Here is a 20,261-nt window from a genome sequence, read left to right as displayed (position 1 = left end):
ACGCTCCTCGGGGCGCATATTGCTTGGGCCTCTCTCCTGGAGGCCCTCTGTCAGACCCAGTGGTGACATGTTGCAAGACACTCCTCGGGGCGCGTCTTGCTTGGGCCTCTCTCCTGGAGGCGCTCAGTCAGACCGAGTTCTGACATGTGGCAAAACGCTCCCAGGGGCGCGTCTTGCTTGGGCCTCTCTCCTGGAGGCGCTCAGTCAGACCGAGTGCTGACATGTGGCAAGACGCTCCTCGGTGCGCGTCTTGCTTGGGCCTCTCTCCTGGAGGCGCTCAGTCAGACCCAGTGGTGACATATGGCAAGACGCTCCTCGGGGCGCGTGTTGCTTGGGCCTCTCTCCTGGAGGCCCTCTGTCAGATCCAGTGGTGACATGTGGCAAGACACTCCTCGGGGCGCGTCTTGCTTGGGCATCTCTCCTGGAGGCCCTCAGTCAGACCCAGTGTTGACAAGTGTCAAGACGCTCCTCGGGGCACGTCTTGCTTGGGCCTCTCTCCTGGAGGCGCTCAGTCAGACCGAGTGCTGACATGTGGCAAGACGCTCCTCGGTGCGCGTCTTGCTTGGGCCTTTCTCCTGGAGGCGCTCAGTCAGACCCAGTGGTGACATATGGCAAGACGCTCCTCGGGGCGCGTGTTGCGTGGGCCTCTCTCCTGGAGGCCCTCTGTCAGACCCAGTGTTGACATGTGGCAAGACACTCCTCGGGGCACGTCTTGCTTGGGCTTCTCTCCTGGAGGCCCTCAGTCAGACCCAGTGTTGACAAGTGTCAAGACGCTCCTCGGGGCACGTCTTTCTTGGGCCTCTCTCCTGGAGGCGCTCAGTCAGACGTATTGTTGACATGTGGCAAGACGGTCCTCGGGGCGCTTCTTGCATGGGCCTCTCTCCTGGAGGCGCTCAGTCAGACCTAGTGTTGACATTTGGCAAGACGCTCCTCGGGGCGCGTCTTGCTTGGGCCTCTCTCCTGGAGGTGCTCAGTCAGACCAAGTGGTGACATATGGCAAGACGCTCCTCAGGGCGCGTATTGCTTGGGCCTCTCTCCTGGAGGCCCTCTGTCAGACCCAGTGTTGACATGTGGCAAGACGCTCCTAGGGGCGCGTCTTGCTTGGCTCTCTCTCCTGGAGGCGCTCAGTCAGACCGAGTGCTGACATGTGGCAAGACGCTCCTCGGGGCGTGTCTTGCTTGGGCCTCTCTCCTGGAGGCGCTCAGTCAGACCCAGTGGTGACATATGGCAAGACGCTCCTCGGGGCGCGTATTGCTTGGGCCTCTCTCCTGGAGGCCCTCTGTCAGACCCAGTGTTGACATGTGGCAAGACACTCCTCGGGGCACGTCTTGCTTGGGCTTCTCTCATGGAGGCCCTCAGTCAGACCCAGTGTTAACAAGTGGCAAGCCACTCCTCGGGGCACGTCTTGCTTGGGCCTCTCTCCTAGAGGCGCTCAGTCAGACCCAGTGGTGACATGTGGCAAGACACTCCTCGGGGCGCGTCTTGCTTGGGCCTCTCTCCTGGAGGCCCTCTGTCAGACCCAGTGTTGACATGTAGCAAGACGCTTCTCTGGGCGCGTCTTGCTTGGGCCTCTCTCATGGAGGCCCTCAGTCAGACCCAGTGTTGACAAGTGTAAAGACGCTCCTCGGGGCGCGTCTTGCTTGGGCCTCTCTCCTGGAGGCGCTCAGTCAGACCCAGTGTTGACATGTGGCAAGACGCTCCTCGGGGCGCGTCTTACTTGGGCCTCTCTCCTGGAGGCGCTCAGTCAGACCCAGTGTTGACATTTGGCAAGACGCTCCTCGGGGCGCGTCTTGCTTGGGCCTCTCTCCTGGAGGCTCTCAATCAGACCCAGTGGTGACATGTGGCAAGACGCTCCTCGGGGCGCGTCTTGCTTGGGCCTCTCTCCTGGAGGCGCTCAGTCAGACCGAGTGCTGACATGTGGCAAGACGCTCCTCGGGGCGCGTCTTGCTTGGGCCTCTCTCCTGGAGGCGCTCAGTCAGACCCAGTGGTGACATGTGGCAAGACGCTCCTCGGGGCACGTCTTGCTTGGGCATCTCTCCTGGAGGCCCTCAATCAGACCCAGTGTTGACACGTGGCAAGACGCTCCTCGGGGCGCGTCTTGCTTGGGCCTCTCTCCTGGAGGCCCTCTGTCAGACCCAGTGTTGACATGTGGCAAGACGCTCCTCGGGGCGCGTCTTGCTTGGGCCTCTCTCCTGGAGGCCCTCAATCAGACCCAGTGTTGACACGTGGCAAGACGCTCCTCGGGGCGCGTCTTGCTTGGGCCTCTCTCCTGGAGGCGCTCAGTCAAACCGAGTGCTGACATGTGGCAAGACACTCCTCGGGGCGAGTCTTGCTTGGGCCTCTCTCCTGGAGGCCCTCTGTCAGACCCAGTGTTGACATGTGGCAAGACGCTCCTCGGGGCGTGTCTTGCTTGGGCCTCTCTCCTGGAGGCACTCAGTCAGACCCATTGTTGACATGTGGCAAGACGCTCCTCGGGGCGCGTGTTGCTTGGGCTTCTCTCCTGGAGGCCCTCAGTCAGACCCATTGTTGACAAGAGGCAAGACGCTCCTCGGGGCGCTTCTTGCTTGGGCCTCTCTCCTGGAGGCGCTCAGTCAGACCCAGTGTTGACATGTGGCAAGACGCTCCTCGGGGCACGTCTTGCTTGGGCCTCTCTCCTGGAGGCGCTCAGTCAGACCCAGTGTTGACATGTGGCAAGACGCTCCTCGGGGCGCGTCTTGCTTGGGCCTCTCTCCTGGAGGCGCTCAGTCAGACCCAGTGGTGACATGTGGCAAGACGCTCCTCGGGGCGCGTCTTACTTGGGCCTCTCTCCTGGAGGCGCTCAGTCAGACCCAGTGGTGACATGTGGCAAGACGCTCCTCGGGGCACGTATTGCTTGGGCCTCTCTCCTGGAGACCCTCTGTCAGACCCAGTGTTGACATGTGGCAAGACGCTCCTCGGGGCGCGTCTTGCTTGGGCTTCTCTCATTGAGGCCCTCAGTCAGACCCAGTGTTGACATGTGTCAAGACGCTCATCGGGGCATGTCTTGCTTGGGCCTCTCTCCTGGAGGCGCTCAGTCAGACCCAGTGTTGACATGTGGCAAGACACTCCTCGGGGCGCGTCTTGCTTGGGCCTCTCTCCTGGAGGCCCTCTGTCAGACCCAGTGTTGACATGTGGCAAGACGCTCCTCGGGGCGCGTCTTGCTTGGGCCTCTCTCATGGAGGCCCTCAGTCAGACCCAGTGTTGACAAGTGTCAAGACGCTCCTCGGGGCGCATCTTGCTTGGCCCTCATTCCTGGAGGCGCTCAGTCAGACCAATTGTTGACAATTGGCAAGACGCTCCTCAGGGCGCGTCTTGCTTGGGCTTCTCTCCTGGAGGCGCTCAGTCAGACCCAGTGTTGACATGTGGCAAGACGCTCCTCGGGGCACGTCTTGCTTGGGCTTCTCTCCTGGAGGCCCTCAGTCAGACCCAGTGTTGACAAGTGTAAAGACGCTCCTCGGGGCGCGTCTTGCTTGGGCCTCTCTCCTGGAGGCGCTCAGTCAGACCGAGTGCTGACATGTGGCAAGACGCTCCTCGGTGCGCGTCTTGCTTGGGCCTCTCTCCTGGAGGCGCTCAGTCAGACCCAGTGGTGACATATGGCAAGACGCTCCTCGGGGCGCGTGTTGCGTGGGCCTTTCTCCTGGAGGCCCTCTGTCAGACCCAGTGTTGACATGTGGCAAGACACTCCTCGGGGCGCGTCTTGCTTGGGCTTCTCTCCTGGAGGCCCTCAGTCAGACCCAGTGTTGACAAGTGTCAAGACGCTTCTCTGGGCGCGTCTTGCTTGGGCCTCTCTCATGGAGGCCCTCAGTCAGACCCAGTGTTGACAAGTGTAAAGACGCTCCTCGGGGCGCGTCTTGCTTGGGCCTCTCTCCTGGAGGCGCTCAGTCAGACCCAGTGTTGACATGTGGCAAGACGCTCCTCGGGGCGCGTCTTACTTGGGCCTCTCTCCTGGAGGCGCTCAGTCAGACCCAGTGTTGACATTTGGCAAGACGCTCCTCGGGGCGCGTCTTGCTTGGGCCTCTCTCCTGGTGGCTCTCAGTCAGACCCAGTGGTGACATGTGGCAAGACGCTCCTCGGGGCGCGTCTTGCTTGGGCCTCTCTCCTGGAGGCGCTCTGTCAGACCGAGTGCTGACATGTGGCAAGACGCTCCTCGGGGCGCGTCTTGCTTGGGCCTCTCTCCTGGAGGCGCTCAGTCAGACCCAGTGGTGACATGTGGCAAGACGCTCCTCGGGGCACGTCTTGCTTGGGCATCTCTCCTGGAGGCCCTCAATCAGACCCAGTGTTGACACGTGGCAAGACGCTCCTCGGGGCGCGTCTTGCTTGGGCCTCTCTCCTGGAGGCCCTCTGTCAGACCCAGTGTTGACATGTGGCAAGACGCTCCTCGGGGCGCGTCTTGCTTGGGCCTCTCTCCTGGAGGCCCTCAATCAGACCCAGTGTTGACACGTGGCAAGACGCTCCTCGGGGCGCGTCTTGCTTGGGCCTCTCTCCTGGAGGCGCTCAGTCAAACCGAGTGCTGACATGTGGCAAGACACTCCTCGGGGCGAGTCTTGCTTGGGCCTCTCTCCTGGAGGCCCTCTGTCAGACCCAGTGTTGACATGTGGCAAGACGCTCCTCGTTGCGTGTCTTGCTTGGGCCTCTCTCCTGGAGGCACTCAGTCAGACCCATTGTTGACATGTGGCAAGACGCTCCTCGGGGCGCGTGTTGCTTGGGCTTCTCTCCTGGAGGCCCTCAGTCAGACCCATTGTTGACAAGAGGCAAGACGCTCCTCGGGGCGCTTCTTGCTTGGGCCTCTCTCCTGGAGGCGCTCAGTCAGACCCAGTGTTGACATGTGGCAAGACGCTCCTCGGGGCACGTCTTGCTTGGGCCTCTCTCCTGGAGGCGCTCAGTCAGACCCAGTGTTGACATGTGGCAAGACGCTCCTCGGGGCGCGTCTTGCTTGGGCCTCTCTCCTGGAGGCGCTCAGTCAGACCCAGTGGTGACATGTGGCAAGACGCTCCTCGGGGCGCGTCTTACTTGGGCCTCTCTCCTGGAGGCGCTCAGTCAGACCCAGTGGTGACATGTGGCAAGACGCTCCTCGGGGCACGTATTGCTTGGGCCTCTCTCCTGGAGACCCTCTGTCAGACCCAGTGTTGACATGTGGCAAGACGCTCCTCGGGGCGCGTCTTGCTTGGGCTTCTCTCATTGAGGCCCTCAGTCAGACCCAGTGTTGACATGTGTCAAGACGCTCATCGGGGCATGTCTTGCTTGGGCCTCTCTCCTGGAGGCGCTCAGTCAGACCCAGTGTTGACATGTGGCAAGACACTCCTCGGGGCGCGTCTTGCTTGGGCCTCTCTCCTGGAGGCCCTCTGTCAGACCCAGTGTTGACATGTGGCAAGACGCTCCTCGGGGCGCGTCTTGCTTGGGCCTCTCTCATGGAGGCCCTCAGTCAGACCCAGTGTTGACAAGTGTCAAGACGCTCCTCGGGGCGCGTCTTGCTTGGCCCTCATTCCTGGAGGCGCTCAGTCAGACCAATTGTTGACAATTGGCAAGACGCTCCTCAGGGCGCGTCTTGCTTGGGCTTCTCTCCTGGAGGCGCTCAGTCAGACCCAGTGTTGACATGTGGCAAGACGCTCCTCGGGGCACGTCTTGCTTGGGCTTCTCTCCTGGAGGCCCTCAGTCAGACCCAGTGTTGACAAGTGTAAAGACGCTCCTCGGGGCGCGTCTTGCTTGGGCCTCTCTCCTGGAGGCGCTCAGTCAGACCGAGTGCTGACATGTGGCAAGACGCTCCTCGGTGCGCGTCTTGCTTGGGCCTCTCTCCTGGAGGCGCTCAGTCAGACCCAGTGGTGACATATGGCAAGACGCTCCTCGGGGCGCGTGTTGCGTGGGCCTTTCTCCTGGAGGCCCTCTGTCAGACCCAGTGTTGACATGTGGCAAGACACTCCTCGGGGCGCGTCTTGCTTGGGCTTCTCTCCTGGAGGCCCTCAGTCAGACCCAGTGTTGACAAGTGTCAAGACGCTCCTCGGGGCACGTCTTTCTTGGGCCTCTCTCCTGGAGGCGCTCAGTCAGACCCATTGTTGACATGTGGCAAGACGCTCCTCGGGGCACTTCTTGCTTGGGCCTCTCTCCTGGAGGCGCTCAGTCAGACCCAGTGTTGACATTTGGCAAGACGCTCCTCGGGGCGCGTCTTGCTTGGGCCTCTCTCCTGGAGGCGGTCAGTCAGACCCAGTGGTGACATATGGCAAGACGCTCCTCGGGGCGCGTCTTGCTTGGGCCTCTCTCCTGGAGGCCCTCTGTCCGACCCAGTGTTGACATGTGGCAAGACACTCCTCGGGGCGCGTCTTTCTTGGGCCTCTCTCCTGGAGGCCCTCTGTCAGACCCAGTGTTGACATGTGGCAAGACGCTCCTAGGGGTGCGTCTTGCTTGGCTCTCTCTCCTGGAGGCGCTCAGTCAGACCGAGTGCTGACATGTGGCAAGACGCTCCTCGGGGCGTGTCTTGCTTGGGCCTCTCTCCTGGAGGCGCTCAGTCAGACCCAGTGGTGACATATGGCAAGACGCTCCTCGGGGCGCATATTGCTTGGGCCTCTCTCCTGGAGGCCCTCTGTCAGACCCAGTGTTGACATGTGGCAAGACACTCCTCGGGGCACGTCTTGCTTGGGATTCTCTCATGGAGGCCCTCAGTCAGACCCAGTGTTAACAAGTGTCAAGACACTCCTCGGGGAGCGTCTTGCTTGGGCCTCTCTCCTGGAGGCGCTCAGTCAGACCCAGTGGTGACATGTGGCAAGACACTCCTCGGGGCGCGTCTTGCTTGGGCCTCTCTCCTGGAGGCCCTCTGTCAGACCCAGTGTTGACATGTAGCAAGAAGCTTCTCTGGGCGCGTCTTGCTTGGGCCTCTCTCATGGAGGCCCTCAGTCAGACCCAGTGTTGACAAGTGTCAAGACGCTCCTCGGGGCGCGTCTTGCTTGGGCCTCTCTCCTGGAGGCGCTCAGTCGGACCCAGTGTTGACATGTGGCAAGACGCTCCTCGGGGCGCGTCTTACTTGGGCCTCTCTCCTGGAGGCGCTCAGTCAGACCCAGTGCTGACATGTGGCAAGACGCTCCTCGGGGCGCGTCTTGCTTGGGCCTCTCTCCTTGAGGCCCTCAGTCAGACCCAGTGGTGACATATGGCAAGACGCTCCTCGGGGCGAGTGTTGCTTTGGCCCCTCTCCTGGAGGCCCTCTGTCAGACCCAGTGTTGACATTTGGCAAGACACTCCTCGGGGCGCATCTTGCTTGGGCCTCTCTCCTGGAGGCGCTCAGTCAGACCCAGTGTTGATATGTGGCAAGACGCTCCTAGGGGCGCGTCTTGCTTGGGCCTCTCTCCTGGAGGCGCTCAGTCAGACTGAGTGATGACATGTGGCAAGACGCTCCTCGGGGCGCGTCTTGCTTGGGCCTCTCTCCTGGAGGCGCTCAGTCAGACCCAATGGTGACATATGGCAAGACGCTCCTCGGGGCGCATATTGCTTGGGCCTCTCTCCTGGAGGCCCTCTGTCAGACCCAGTGGTGACATGTTGCAAGACACTCCTCGGGGCGCGTCTTGCTTGGGCCTCTCTCCTGGAGGCCCTCTGTCAGACCCAGTGTTGACATGTGGCAAGACGCTCCTAGGGGCGCGTCTTGCTTGGGCCTCTCTCCTGGATGCGCTCAGTCAGACCGAGTGGTGACATGTGGCAAGATGCTCCTCGGTGCGTGTATTGCTTGGGCCTCTCTCCTGGAGGCGCTCAGTCAGACCCAGTGGTGACATATGGCAAGACTCTCCTCGGGGCGCGTGTTGCTTGCGCCTCTCTCCTGGAGGCCCTCTGTCAGACCCAGTGTTGACATGTGGCAAGACACTCCTCGGGGCGCGTCTTGCTTGGGCTTCTCTCCTGGAGGCCCTCAGTCAGACCCAGTGTTGACAAGTGTCAAGACGCTCCTCGGGGCACGTCTTGCTTGGGCCTCTCTCCTGGAGGCGCTCAGTCAGACCGAGTGCTGACATGTGGCAAGACGCTCCTCGGTGCGCGTCTTGCTTGGGCCTCTCTCCTGGAGGCGCTCAGTCAGACCGAGTGGTGACATATGGCAAGACGCTCCTCGGGGCGCGTGTTGCGTGGGCCTCTCTCCTGGAGGCCCTCTGTCAGACCCAGTGTTGACATGTGGCAAGACACTCCTCGGGGCGCGTCTTGCTTGGGCTTCTCTCCTGGAGGCCCTCAGTCAGACCCAGTGTTGACAAGTGTCAAGACGCTCCTCGGGGCACGTCTTTCTTGGGCCTCTCTCCTGGAGGCGCTCAGTCAGACCCATTGTTGACATGTGGCAAGACGGTCCTCGGGGCGCTTCTTGCTTGGGCCTCTCTCCTGGAGGCGCTCAGTCAGACCCAGTGTTGACATTTGGCAAGACGCTCCTCGGGGCGCGTCTTGCTTGGGCCTCTCTCCTGGAGGCGCTCAGTCAGACCCAGTGGTGACATATGGCAAGACGCTCCTCAGGGCGCGTATTGCTTGGGCCTCTCTCCTGGAGGCCCTCTGTCAGACCCAGTGTTGACATGTGGCAAGACACTCCTCGGGGCGCGTCTTGCTTGGGCCTCTCTCCTGGAGGCCCTCTGTCAGACCCAGTGTTGACATGTGGCAAGACGCTCCTAGGGGCGCGTCTTGCTTGGCTCTCTCTCCTGGAGGCGCTCAGTCAGACCGAGTGCTGACATGTGGCAAGACGCTCCTCGGGGCGTGTCTTGCTTGGGCCTCTCTCCTGGAGGCGCTCAGTCAGACCCAGTGGTGACATATGGCAAGACGCTCCTCGGGGCGCGTATTGCTTGGGCCTCTCTCCTGGAGGCCCTCTGTCAGACCCAGTGTTTACATGTGGCAAGACACTCCTCTGGGCACGTCTTGCTTGGGCTTCTCTCATGGAGGCCCTCAGTCAGACCCAGTGTTAACAAGTGTCAAGACACTCCTCGGGGCGCGTCTTGCTTGGGCCTCTCTCCTGGAGGCGCTCAGTCAGACCGAGTGCTGACATGTGGCAAGACGCTCCTCGGGGCGCGTCTTGCTTGGGCCTCTCTCCTGGAGGCCCTCTGTCAGACCCAGTGTTGACATGTAGCAAGACGCTTCTCTGGGCGCGTCTTGCTTGGGCCTCTCTCATGGAGGCCCTCAGTCAGACCCAGTGTTGACAAGTGTCAAGACGCTCCTCGGGGCGCGTCTTGCTTGGGCCTCTCTCCTGGAGGCGCTCAGTCGGACCCAGTGTTGACATGTGGCAAGACGCTCCTCGGGGCGCGTCTTACTTGGGCCTCTCTCCTGGAGGCGCTCAGTCAGACCCAGTGCTGACATGTGGCAAGACGCTCCTCGGGGCGCGTCTTGCTTGGGCCTCTCTCCTTGAGGCCCTCAGTCAGACCCAGTGGTGACATATGGCAAGACGCTCCTCGGGGCGAGTGTTGCTTTGGCCCCTCTCCTGGAGGCCCTCTGTCAGACCCAGTGTTGACATTTGGCAAGACACTCCTCGGGGCGCATCTTGCTTGGGCCTCTCTCCTGGAGGCGCTCAGTCAGACCCAGTGTTGATATGTGGCAAGACGCTCCTAGGGGCGCGTCTTGCTTGGGCCTCTCTCCTGGAGGCGCTCAGTCAGACCCAGTGGTGACATGTGGCAAGACGCTCCTCGGGGCACGTCTTGCTTGGGCCTCTCTCCTGGAGGCCCTCAATCAGACCCAGTGTTGACACGTGGCAAGACGCTCCTCGGGGCGCGTCTTGCTTGGGCCTCTCTCCTGGAGGCGCTCAGTCAGACCCAGTGTTGACACGTGGCAAGACGCTCCTCGGGGCGCGTCTTGCTTGGGCCTCTCTCCTGGAGGCGCTCAGTCAGACCCAGTGGTGACATGTGGCAAGACGCTCCTCGGGGCGCGTATTGCTTGGGCCTCTCTCCTTGAGGCGCTCAGTCAGACCCAGTGGTGACATATGGCAAGACGCTCCTCGGGGCGAGTGTTGCTTGGGCCTCTCTCCTGGAGGCCCTCTGACAGACCCAGTGTTGACATGTGGCAAGACACTCCTCGGGGCGCGTCTTGCTTGGGCCTCTCTCCTGGAGGCGCTCAGTCAGACCCAGTGTTGACATGTGGCAAGACGCTCCTAGGGGCGTGTCTTGCTTGGGCCTCTCTCCTGGAGGTGCTCAGTCAGACCGAGTGATGACATGTGGCAAGACGATCCTCGGGGCGCGTCTTGCTTGGGCCTCTCTCCTGGTGGCGCTCAGTCAGACCCAATGGTGACATATGGCAAGACGCTCCTCGGGGCGCATATTGCTTGGGCCTCTCTCCTGGAGGCCCTCTGTCAGACCCAGTGGTGACATGTTGCAAGACACTCCTCGGGGCGCGTCTTGCTTGGGCCTCTCTCCTGGAGGCGCTCAGTCAGACCGAGTGCTGACATGTGGCAAAACGCTCCTAGGGGCGCGTCTTGCTTGGGCCTCTCTCCTGGAGGCCCTCAGTCAGACCCAGTGTTGACAAGTGTCAAGACGCTCCTCGGGGCACGTCTTGCTTGGGCCTCTCTCCTGGAGGCGCTCAGTCAGACCGAGTGCTGACATGTGGCAAGACGCTCCTCGGTGCGCGTCTTGCTTGGGCCTTTCTCCTGGAGGCGCTCAGTCAGACCCAGTGGTGACATATGGCAAGACGCTCCTCGGGGCGCGTATTGCTTGGGCCTCTCTCCTGGAGGCCCTCTGTCAGACCCAGTGTTGACATGTGGCAAGACACTCCTCGGGGCGAGTCTTGCTTGGGCCTCTCTCCTGGAGGCCCTCTGTCAGACCCAGTGTTGACATGTGGCAAGACGCTCCTCGGGGCGTGTCTTGCTTGGGCCTCTCTCCTGGAGGCACTCAGTCAGACCCATTGTTGACATGTGGCAAGACGCTCCTCGGGGCGCGTGTTGCTTGGGCTTCTCTCCTGGAGGCCCTCAGTCAGACCCATTGTTGACAAGAGGCAAGACGCTCCTCGGGGCGCTTCTTGCTTGGGCCTCTCTCCTGGAGGCGCTCAGTCAGACCCAGTGTTGACATGTGGCAAGACGCTCCTCGGGGTACGTCTTGCTTGGGCCTCTCTCCTGGAGGCTCTCAGTCAGACCCAGTGTTGACATGTGGCAAGACGCTCCTCGGGGCGCGTCTTGCTTGGGCCTCTCTCCTGGAGGCGCTCAGTCAGACCCAGTGGTGACATGTGGCAAGACGCTCCTCGGGGCGCGTCTTACATGGGCCTCTCTCCTGGAGGCGCTCAGTCAGACCCAGTGGTGACATGTGGCAAGACGCTCCTCGGGGCACGTATTGCTTGGGCCTCTCTCCTGGAGACCCTCTGTCAGACCCAGTGTTGACATGTGGCAAGACGCTCCTCGGGGCGCGTCTTGCTTGGGCTTCTCTCATTGAGGCCCTCAGTCAGACCCAGTGTTGACATGTGTCAAGACGCTCATCGGGGCATGTCTTGCTTGGGCCTCTCTCCTGGAGGCGCTCAGTCAGACCCAGTGTTGACATGTGGCAAGACACTCCTCGGGGCGCGTCTTGCTTGGGCCTCTCTCCTGGAGGCCCTCTGTCAGACCCAGTGTTGACATGTGGCAAGACGCTCCTCGGGGCGCGTCTTGCTTGGGCCTCTCTCATGGAGGCCCTCAGTCAGACCCAGTGTTGACAAGTGTCAAGACGCTCCTCGGGGCGCGTCTTGCTTGGCCCTCATTCCTGGAGGCGCTCAGTCAGACCAATTGTTGACAATTGGCAAGACGCTCCTCAGGGCGCGTCTTGCTTGGGCTTCTCTCCTGGAGGCGCTCAGTCAGACCCAGTGTTGACATGTGGCAAGACGCTCCTCGGGGCACGTCTTGCTTGGGCTTCTCTCCTGGAGGCCCTCAGTCAGACCCAGTGTTGACAAGTGTAAAGACGCTCCTCGGGGCACGTCTTGCTTGGGCCTCTCTCCTGGAGGCGCTCAGTCAGACCGAGTGCTGACATGTGGCAAGACGCTCCTCGGTGCGCGTCTTGCTTGGGCCTCTCTCCTGGAGGCGCTCAGTCAGACCCAGTGGTGACATATGGCAAGACGCTCCTCGGGGCGCGTGTTGCGTGGGCCTTTCTCCTGGAGGCCCTCTGTCAGACCCAGTGTTGACATGTGGCAAGACACTCCTCGGGGCGCGTCTTGCTTGGGCTTCTCTCCTGGAGGCCCTCAGTCAGACCCAGTGTTGACAAGTGTCAAGACGCTCCTCGGGGCACGTCTTTCTTGGGCCTCTCTCCTGGAGGCGCTCAGTCAGACCCATTGTTGACATGTGGCAAGACGCTCCTCGGGGCGCTTCTTGCTTGGGCCTCTCTCCTGGAGGCGCTCAGTCAGACCCAGTGTTGACATTTGGCAAGACGCTCCTCGGGGCGCGTCTTGCTTGGGCCTCTCTCCTGGAGGCGCTCAGTCAGACCCAGTGGTGACATATGGCAAGACGCTCCTCGGGGCGCGTCTTGCTTGGGCCTCTCTCCTGGAGGCCCTCTGTCAGACCCAGTGTTGACATGTGGCAAGACACTCCTCGGGGCGCGTCTTTCTTGGGCCTCTCTCCTGGAGGCCCTCTGTCAGACCCAGTGTTGACATGTGGCAAGACGCTCCTAGGGGTGCGTCTTGCTTGGCTCTCTCTCCTGGAGGCGCTCAGTCAGACCGAGTGCTGACATGTGGCAAGACGCTCCTCGGGGCGTGTCTTGCTTGGGCCTCTCTCCTGGAGGCGCTCAGTCAGACCCAGTGGTGACATATGGCAAGACGCTCCTCGGGGCGCATATTGCTTGGGCCTCTCTCCTGGAGGCCCTCTGTCAGACCCAGTGTTGACATGTGGCAAGACACTCCTCGGGGCACGTCTTGCTTGGGATTCTCTCATGGAGGCCCTCAGTCAGACCCAGTGTTAACAAGTGTCAAGACACTCCTCGGGGAGCGTCTTGCTTGGGCCTCTCTCCTGGAGGCGCTCAGTCAGACCCAGTGGTGACATGTGGCAAGACACTCCTCGGGGCGCGTCTTGCTTGGGCCTCTCTCCTGGAGGCCCTCTGTCAGACCCAGTGTTGACATGTAGCAAGAAGCTTCTCTGGGCGCGTCTTGCTTGGGCCTCTCTCATGGAGGCCCTCAGTCAGACCCAGTGTTGACAAGTGTCAAGACGCTCCTCGGGGCGCGTCTTGCTTGGGCCTCTCTCCTGGAGGCGCTCAGTCGGACCCAATGTTGACATGTGGCAAGACGCTCCTCGGGGCGCGTCTTACTTGGGCCTCTCTCCTGGAGGCGCTCAGTCAGACCCAGTGTTGACATGTGGCAAGACGCTCCTCGGGGCGCGTCTTGCTTGGGCCTCTCTCCTGGAGGCTCTCAGTCAGACCCAGTGGTGACATGTGGCAAGACGCTCCTCGGGGCGCGTCTTGCTTGGGCCTCTCTCCTGGAGGCGCTCAGTCAGACCGAGTGCTGACATGTGGCAAGACGCTCCTCGGGGTGCGTCTTTCTTGGGCCTCTCTCCTGGAGGCGCTCAGTCAGACCCAGTGGTGACATGTGGCAAGACGCTCCTCGGGGCACGTCTTGCTTGGGCCTCTCTCCTGGAGGCCCTCAATCAGACCCAGTGTTGACACGTGGCAAGACGCTCCTCGGGGCGCGTCTTGCTTGGGCCTCTCTCCTCGAGGCGCTCAGTCAGACCCAGTGTTGACATGTGGCAAGACGCTCCTCGGGGCGCGTCTTACTTGGGCCTCTCTCCTGGAGGCGCTCAGTCAGACACAGTGTTGACATGTGGCAAGACGCTCCTCGGGGCGTGTCTTGCTTGGGCCTCTCTCATGGAGGCCCTCAGTCAGACCCAGTGTTGACAAGTTTCAAGACGCTCCTCGGGGCGCGTCTTGCTTGGGCCTCTCTCCTGGAGGCACTCAGTCAGACCCATTGTTGACATGTGGCAAGACGCTCCTCGGGGCGCGTCTTGCTTGGGCCTCTCTCCTGGAGGCCCTCTGTCAGACCCAGTGTTGACATGTGGCAAGACGCTCCTCGGGGCGTGTCTTGCTTGGGCCTCTCTCATGGAGGCCCTCAGTCAGACCCAGTGTTGACAAGTTTCAAGACGCTCCTCGGGGCGCGTCTTGCTTGGGCCTCTCTCCTGGAGGCACTCAGTCAGACCCATTGTTGACATGTGGCAAGACGCTCCTCGGGGCGCGTCTTGCTTGGGCTTCTCTCCTGGAGGCCCTCAGTCAGACCCATTGTTGACAAGAGGCAAGACGCTCCTCGGGGCGCTTCTTGCTTGGGCCTCTCTCCTGGAGGCGCTCAGTCAGACCCAGTGTTGACATGTGGCAAGACGCTCCTCGGGGCGCGTCTTGCTTGGGCCTCTCTCCTGGAGGCGCTCAGTCAGACCCAGTGTTGACATGTGGCAAGACGCTCCTCGGGGCGCTTCTTGCTTGGGCCTCTCTCCTGGAGGCGCTCAGTCAGACCCAGTGTTGACATGTGGCAAGACACTCCTCGGGGCGCGTCTTTCTTGGGCCTCTCTCCTGGAGGCCCTCTGTCAGACCCAGTGTTGACATGTGGCAAGACGCTCCTAGGGGTGCGTCTTGCTTGGCTCTCTCTCCTGGAGGCGCTCAGTCAGACCGAGTGCTGACATGTGGCAAGACGCTCCTCGGGGCGTGTCTTGCTTGGGCCTCTCTCCTGGAGGCGCTCAGTCAGACCCAGTGGTGACATATGGCAAGACGCTCCTCGGGGCGCATATTGCTTGGGCCTCTCTCCTGGAGGCCCTCTGTCAGACCCAGTGTTGACATGTGGCAAGACACTCCTCGGGGCACGTCTTGCTTGGGATTCTCTCATGGAGGCCTTCAGTCAGACCCAGTGTTAACAAGTTTCAAGACACTCCTCGGGGAGCGTCTTGCTTGGGCCTCTCTCCTGGAGGCGCTCAGTCAGACCCAGTGGTGACATGTGGCAAGACACTCCTCGGGGCGCGTCTTGCTTGGGCCTCTCTCCTGGAGGCCCTCTGTCAGACCCAGTGTTGACATGTAGCAAGAAGCTTCTCTGGGCGCGTCTTGCTTGGGCCTCTCTCATGGAGGCCCTCAGTCAGACCCAGTGTTGACAAGTGTCAAGACGCTCCTCGCGGCGCGTCTTGCTTGGGCCTCTCTCCTGGAGGCGCTCAGTCGGACCCAGTGTTGACATGTGGCAAGACGCTCCTCGGGGCGCGTCTTACTTGGGCCTCTCTCCTGGAGGCGCTCAGTCAGACCCAGTGTTGACATGTGGCAAGACGCTCCTCGGGGCGCGTCTTGCTTGGGCCTCTCTCCTGGAGGCTCTCAGTCAGACCCAGTGGTGACATGTGGCAAGACGCTCCTCGGGGCGCGTCTTGCTTGGGCCTCTCTCCTGGAGGCGCCCAGTCAGACCGAGTGCTGACATGTGGCAAGACGCTCCTCGGGGTGCGTCTTTCTTGGGCCTCTCTCCTGGAGGCGCTCAGTCAGACCCAGTTGTGACATGTGGCAAGACGCTCCTCGGGGCACGTCTTGCTTGGGCCTCTCTCCTGGAGGCCCTCAATCAGACCCAGTGTTGACACGTGGCAAGACGCTCCTCGGGGCGCGTCTTGCTTGGGCCTCTCTCCTCGAGGCGCTCAGTCAGACCCAGTGTTGACATGTGGCAAGACGCTCCTCGGGGCGCGTCTTACTTGGGCCTCTCTCCTGGAGGCGCTCAGTCAGACCCAGTGTTGACATGTGGCAAGACGCTCCTCGGGGCGCGTCTTTCTTGGGCCTCTCTCCTGGAGGCCCTCTGTCAGACCCAGTGTTGACATGTGGCAAGACGCTCCTCGGGGCGTGTCTTGCTTGGGCCTCTCTCATGGAGGCCCTCAGTCAGACCCAGTGTTGACAAGTTTCAAGACGCTCCTCGGGGCGCGTCTTGCTTGGGCCTCTCTCCTGGAGGCACTCAGTCAGACCCATTGTTGACATGTGGCAAGACGCTCCTCGGGGCGCGTCTTGCTTGGGCTTCTCTCCTGGAGGCCCTCAGTCAGACCCATTGTTGACAAGAGGCAAGACGCTCCTCGGGGCGATTCTTGCTTGGGCCTCTCTCCTGGAGGTGCTCAGTCAGACCCAGTGTTGACATGTGGCAAGACGCTCCTCGGGGCGCGTCTTGCTTGGGCCTCTCTCCTGGAGGCGCTCAGTCAAACCGAGTAGTGACATGTGGCATGACGCTCCTCGGGGCGCGTCTTGCTTGGGCCTCTCTCCTAGAGGCGCTCAGTCAGACCCAGTGGTGACATGTGGCAAGACACTCCTCGGGGCGAGTCTTGCTTGGGCCTCTCTCCTGGAGGCCCTCTGTCAGACCCAGTGTTGACATGTGGCAAGACGCTCCTCGGGGCGCGTCTTGCTTGGGCCTCTCTTCTGGAGGCACTCAGTCAGACCCATTGTTGACATGTGGCAAGACGCTCCTCGGGGCGCGTCTTGCTTGGGCTTCTCTCCTGGAGTCCCTCAGTCAGACCCATTGTTGACAAGAGGCAAGACGCTCCTCGGCGCGCTTCTTGCTTGGGCCTCTCTCCTGGAGGCGCTCAGTCAGACCCAGTGTTGACATGTGGCAAGACGCTCCTCGGGGCACGTCTTGCTTGGGCCTCTCTCCTGGAGGCGCTCAGTCATACCCAGTTTTGACATGTGGCAAGACGCTCCTCGGGGCGCGTCTTGCTTGGGCAACTCTCCTGGAGGCGCTCAGTCAGACCCAGTGTTGACATGTGGCAAGACGCTCCTCGGGGCGCGTCTTGCTTGGGCCTCTCTCCTGGAGGCGCTCAGTCAGACCCAGTGGTGACATGTGGCAAGACGCTCCTCGGGGCGCGTCTTACTTGGGCCTCTCTCCTGGAGGCGCTCAGTCAGACCCACTGGTGACATGTGGCAAGACGCTCCTCGGGGCACGTATTGCTTGGGCCTCTCTCCTGGAGGCCCTCTGTCAGACCCAGTGTTGACATGTGGCAAGACGCTCCTCGGGGCTCGTCTTGCTTGGGCTTCTCTCATTGAGGCCCTCAGTCAGACCCAGTGTTGACATGTGTCAAGACGCTCCTCGGGGCGTGTCTTGCTTGGGCCTCTCTCCTGGAGGCGCTCAGTCAGACCCAGTGTTGACATGTGGCAAGACACTCCTCGGGGCGCGTCTTGCTTGGGCCTCTCTCCTGGAGGCCCTCTGTCAGACCCAGTGTTGACATGTGGCAAGACGCTCCTCGGGGCGCGTCTTGCTTGGGCCTCTCTCATGGAGGCCCTCAGTCAGACCCAGTGTTGACAAGTGTCAAGACGCTCCTCGGGGCGCGTCTTGCTTGGGCCTCATTCCTGGAGGCGCTCAGTCAGACCCATTGTTGACAATTGGCAAGACGCTCCTCGGGGCGCGTCTTGCTTGGGCTTCTCTCCTGGAGGCGCTCAGTCAGACCCAGTGTTGACATGTGGCAAGACGCTCCTCGGGGAACGTCTTGCTTGGGCTTCTCTCCTGGAGGCCCTCTGTCAGACCCAGTGTTGACAAGTGTCAAGACGCTCCTCGGGGCACGTCTTGCTTGGGCCTCTCTGCTGGAGGCGCTCAGTCAGACCGAGTGCTGACATGTGGCAGACCGCTCCTCGGTGCGCGTCTTGCTTGGGCCTCTCTCCTGGAGGCGCTCAGTCAGACCCAGTGGTGACATATGGCAAGACGCTCCTCGGGGCGCGTGTTGCGTGGGCCTTTCTCCTGGAGGCCCTCTGTCAGACCCAGTGTTGACATGTGGCAAGACACTCCTCGGGGCGCGACTTGCTTGGGCTTCTCTCCTGGAGGCCCTCAGTCAGACCCAGTGTTGACAAGTGTCAAGACGCTCCTCGGGGCACGTCTTTCTTGGGCCTCTCTCCTGGAGGCGCTCAGTCAGACCCATTGTTGACATGTGGCAAGACGCTCCTCGGGGCGCTTCTTGCTTGGGCCTCTCTCCTGGAGGCGCTCAGTCAGACCCAGTGTTGACATTTGGCAAGACGCTCCTCGGGGCGCGTCTTGCTTGGGCCTCTCTCCTGGAGGCGCTCAGTCAGACCCAGTGGTGACATATGGCAAGACGCTCCTCGGGGCGCGTCTTGCTTGGGCCTCTCTCCTGGAGGCCCTCTGTCAGACCCAGTGTTGACATGTGGCAAGACACTCCTCGGGGCGTGTCTTTCTTGGGCCTCTCTCCTGGAGGCCCTCTGTCAGACCCAGTGTTGACATGTGGCAAGACGCTCCTAGGGGTGCGTCTTGCTTGGCTCTCTCTCCTGGAGGCGCTCAGTCAGACCGAGTGCTGACATGTGGCAAGACGCTCCTCAGGGCGTGTCTTGCTTGGGCCTCTCTCCTGGAGGCGCTCAGTCAGACCCAGTGGTGACATATGGCAAGACGCTCCTCGGGGCGCATATTGCTTGGGCCTCTCTCCTGGAGGCCCTCTGTCAGACCCAGTGTTGACATGTGGCAAGACACTCCTCGGGGCACGTCTTGCTTGGGCTTCTCTCTTGGAGGCCCTCTGTCAGACCCCGTGTTAACAAGTGTCAAGACACTCCTCGGGGAGCGTCTTGCTTGGGCCTCTCTCCTGGAGGCGCTCAGTCAGACCCAGTGGTGACATGTGGCAAGACACTCCTCGGGGCGCGTCTTGCTTGGGCCTCTCTCCTGGAGGCCCTCTGTCAGACCCAGTGTTGACATGTAGCAAGACGCTTCTCTGTGCGCGTCTTGCTTGGGCCTCTCTCATGGAGGCCCTCAGTCAGACCCAGTGTTGACAAGTGTCAAGACGCTCCTCGGGGCGCGTCTTGCTTGGGCCTCTCTCCTGGAGGCGCTCAGTCAGACCCAGTGTTGACATGTGGCAAGACGCTCCTCGGTGCGCATCTTACTTGGGCCTCTCTCCTGGAGGCGCTCAGTCAGACCCAGTGTTGACATGTGGCAAGACGCTCCTCGGGGCGCGTCTTAATTGGGCCTCTCTCCTGGAGGCTCTCAGTCAGACCCAGTGGTGACATGTGGCAAGACGCTCCTCGGGGCGCGTCTTGCTTGGGCCTCTCTCCTGGAGGCGCTCAGTCAGACCGAGTGCTGACATGTGGCAAGACGCTCCTCGGGGCGCGTCTTGCTTGGGCCTCTCTCCTGGAGGCGCTCAGTCAGACCCAGTGGTGACATGTGGCAAGACGCTCCTCGGGGCACGTCTTGCTTGGGCCTCTCTCCTGGAGGCCCTCAATCAGACCCAGTGTTGACACGTGGCAAGACGCTCCTCGTGGAGCGTCTTGTTTGGGCCTCTCTCCTGGAGGCGCTCAGTCAGACCCAGTGTTGACATGTGGCAAGACGCTCATCGGGGCGCGTCTTACTTGGGCCTCTCTCCTGGAGGCGCTCAGTCAAACCCAGTGTTGACATGTGGCAAGACGCTCCTCGGGGCGCGTCTTGCTTGGGCCTCTCTCCTGGAGGCGCTCAGTCAGACCGAGTGCTGACATGTGGCAAGACGCTCCTCGGGGCGCGTCTTGCTTGGGCCTCTCTCCTGGAGGCCCTCTGTCAGACCCAGTGTTGACATGTGGCAAGACGCTCCTCGGGGCGCGTCTTGCTTGGGCCTCTTTCCTGGAGGCCCTCAATCAGACCCAGTGTTTACACGTGGCAAGACGCTCCTCGGGGCGCGTCTTGCTTGGGCCTCTCTCCTGGAGGCGCTCAGTCAAACCGAGTAGTGACATGTGGCATGACGCTCCTCGGGGCGCGTCTTGCTTGGGCCTCTCTTCTAGAGGCGCTCAGTCAGACCCAGTGGTGACATGTGGCAAGACACTCCTCGGGGCGAGTCTTGCTTGGGCCTCTCTCCTGGAGGCCCTCTGTCAGACCCAGTGTTGACATGTAGCAAGACGCTCCTCGGGGCGTGTCTTGCTTGGGCCTCTCTCATGGAGGCCCTCAGTCAGACCCAGTGTTGACAAGTGTCAAGACGCTCCTCGGGACGCTTCTTGCTTGGGCCTCTCTCCTGGAGGCACTCAGTCAGACCCATTGTTGACATGTGGCAAGATGCTCCTCGGGGCGCGTCTTGCTTGGGCTTCTCTCCTGGAGGCCCTCAGTCAGACCCATTGTTGACACGTGGCAAGACGCTCCTCTTGGCGCTTCATGCTTGGGCCTCTCTCCTGGAGGCGCTCAGTCAGACCCAGTTTTGACATGTGGCAAGATGCTCCTCGGGGCGCGTCTTGCTTGGCCCTCTCTCCTGGAGGCGCTCAGTCAGACCCAGTGGTGACATGTGGCAAGACGCACCGCGCGGCGCGTCTTACTTGGGCCTCTCTCCTGGAGGCGCTCAGTCAAACCCAGTGGTGACATGGAGCAAGACGCTCCTCGGGGCACGTATTGCTTGGGCCTCTCTCCTGGAGGCCCTCTGTCAGACCCAGTGTTGACATGTGGCAAGACGCTCCTCG

The sequence above is a fragment of the Nothobranchius furzeri genome, chromosome 3 (assembly GCF_043380555.1).
Source record: "Nothobranchius furzeri strain GRZ-AD chromosome 3, NfurGRZ-RIMD1, whole genome shotgun sequence".
NCBI classification, from domain to species: Eukaryota; Metazoa; Chordata; class Actinopteri; order Cyprinodontiformes; family Nothobranchiidae; genus Nothobranchius; species Nothobranchius furzeri.
Note: the sequence above shows the minus strand (reverse complement) of the source record.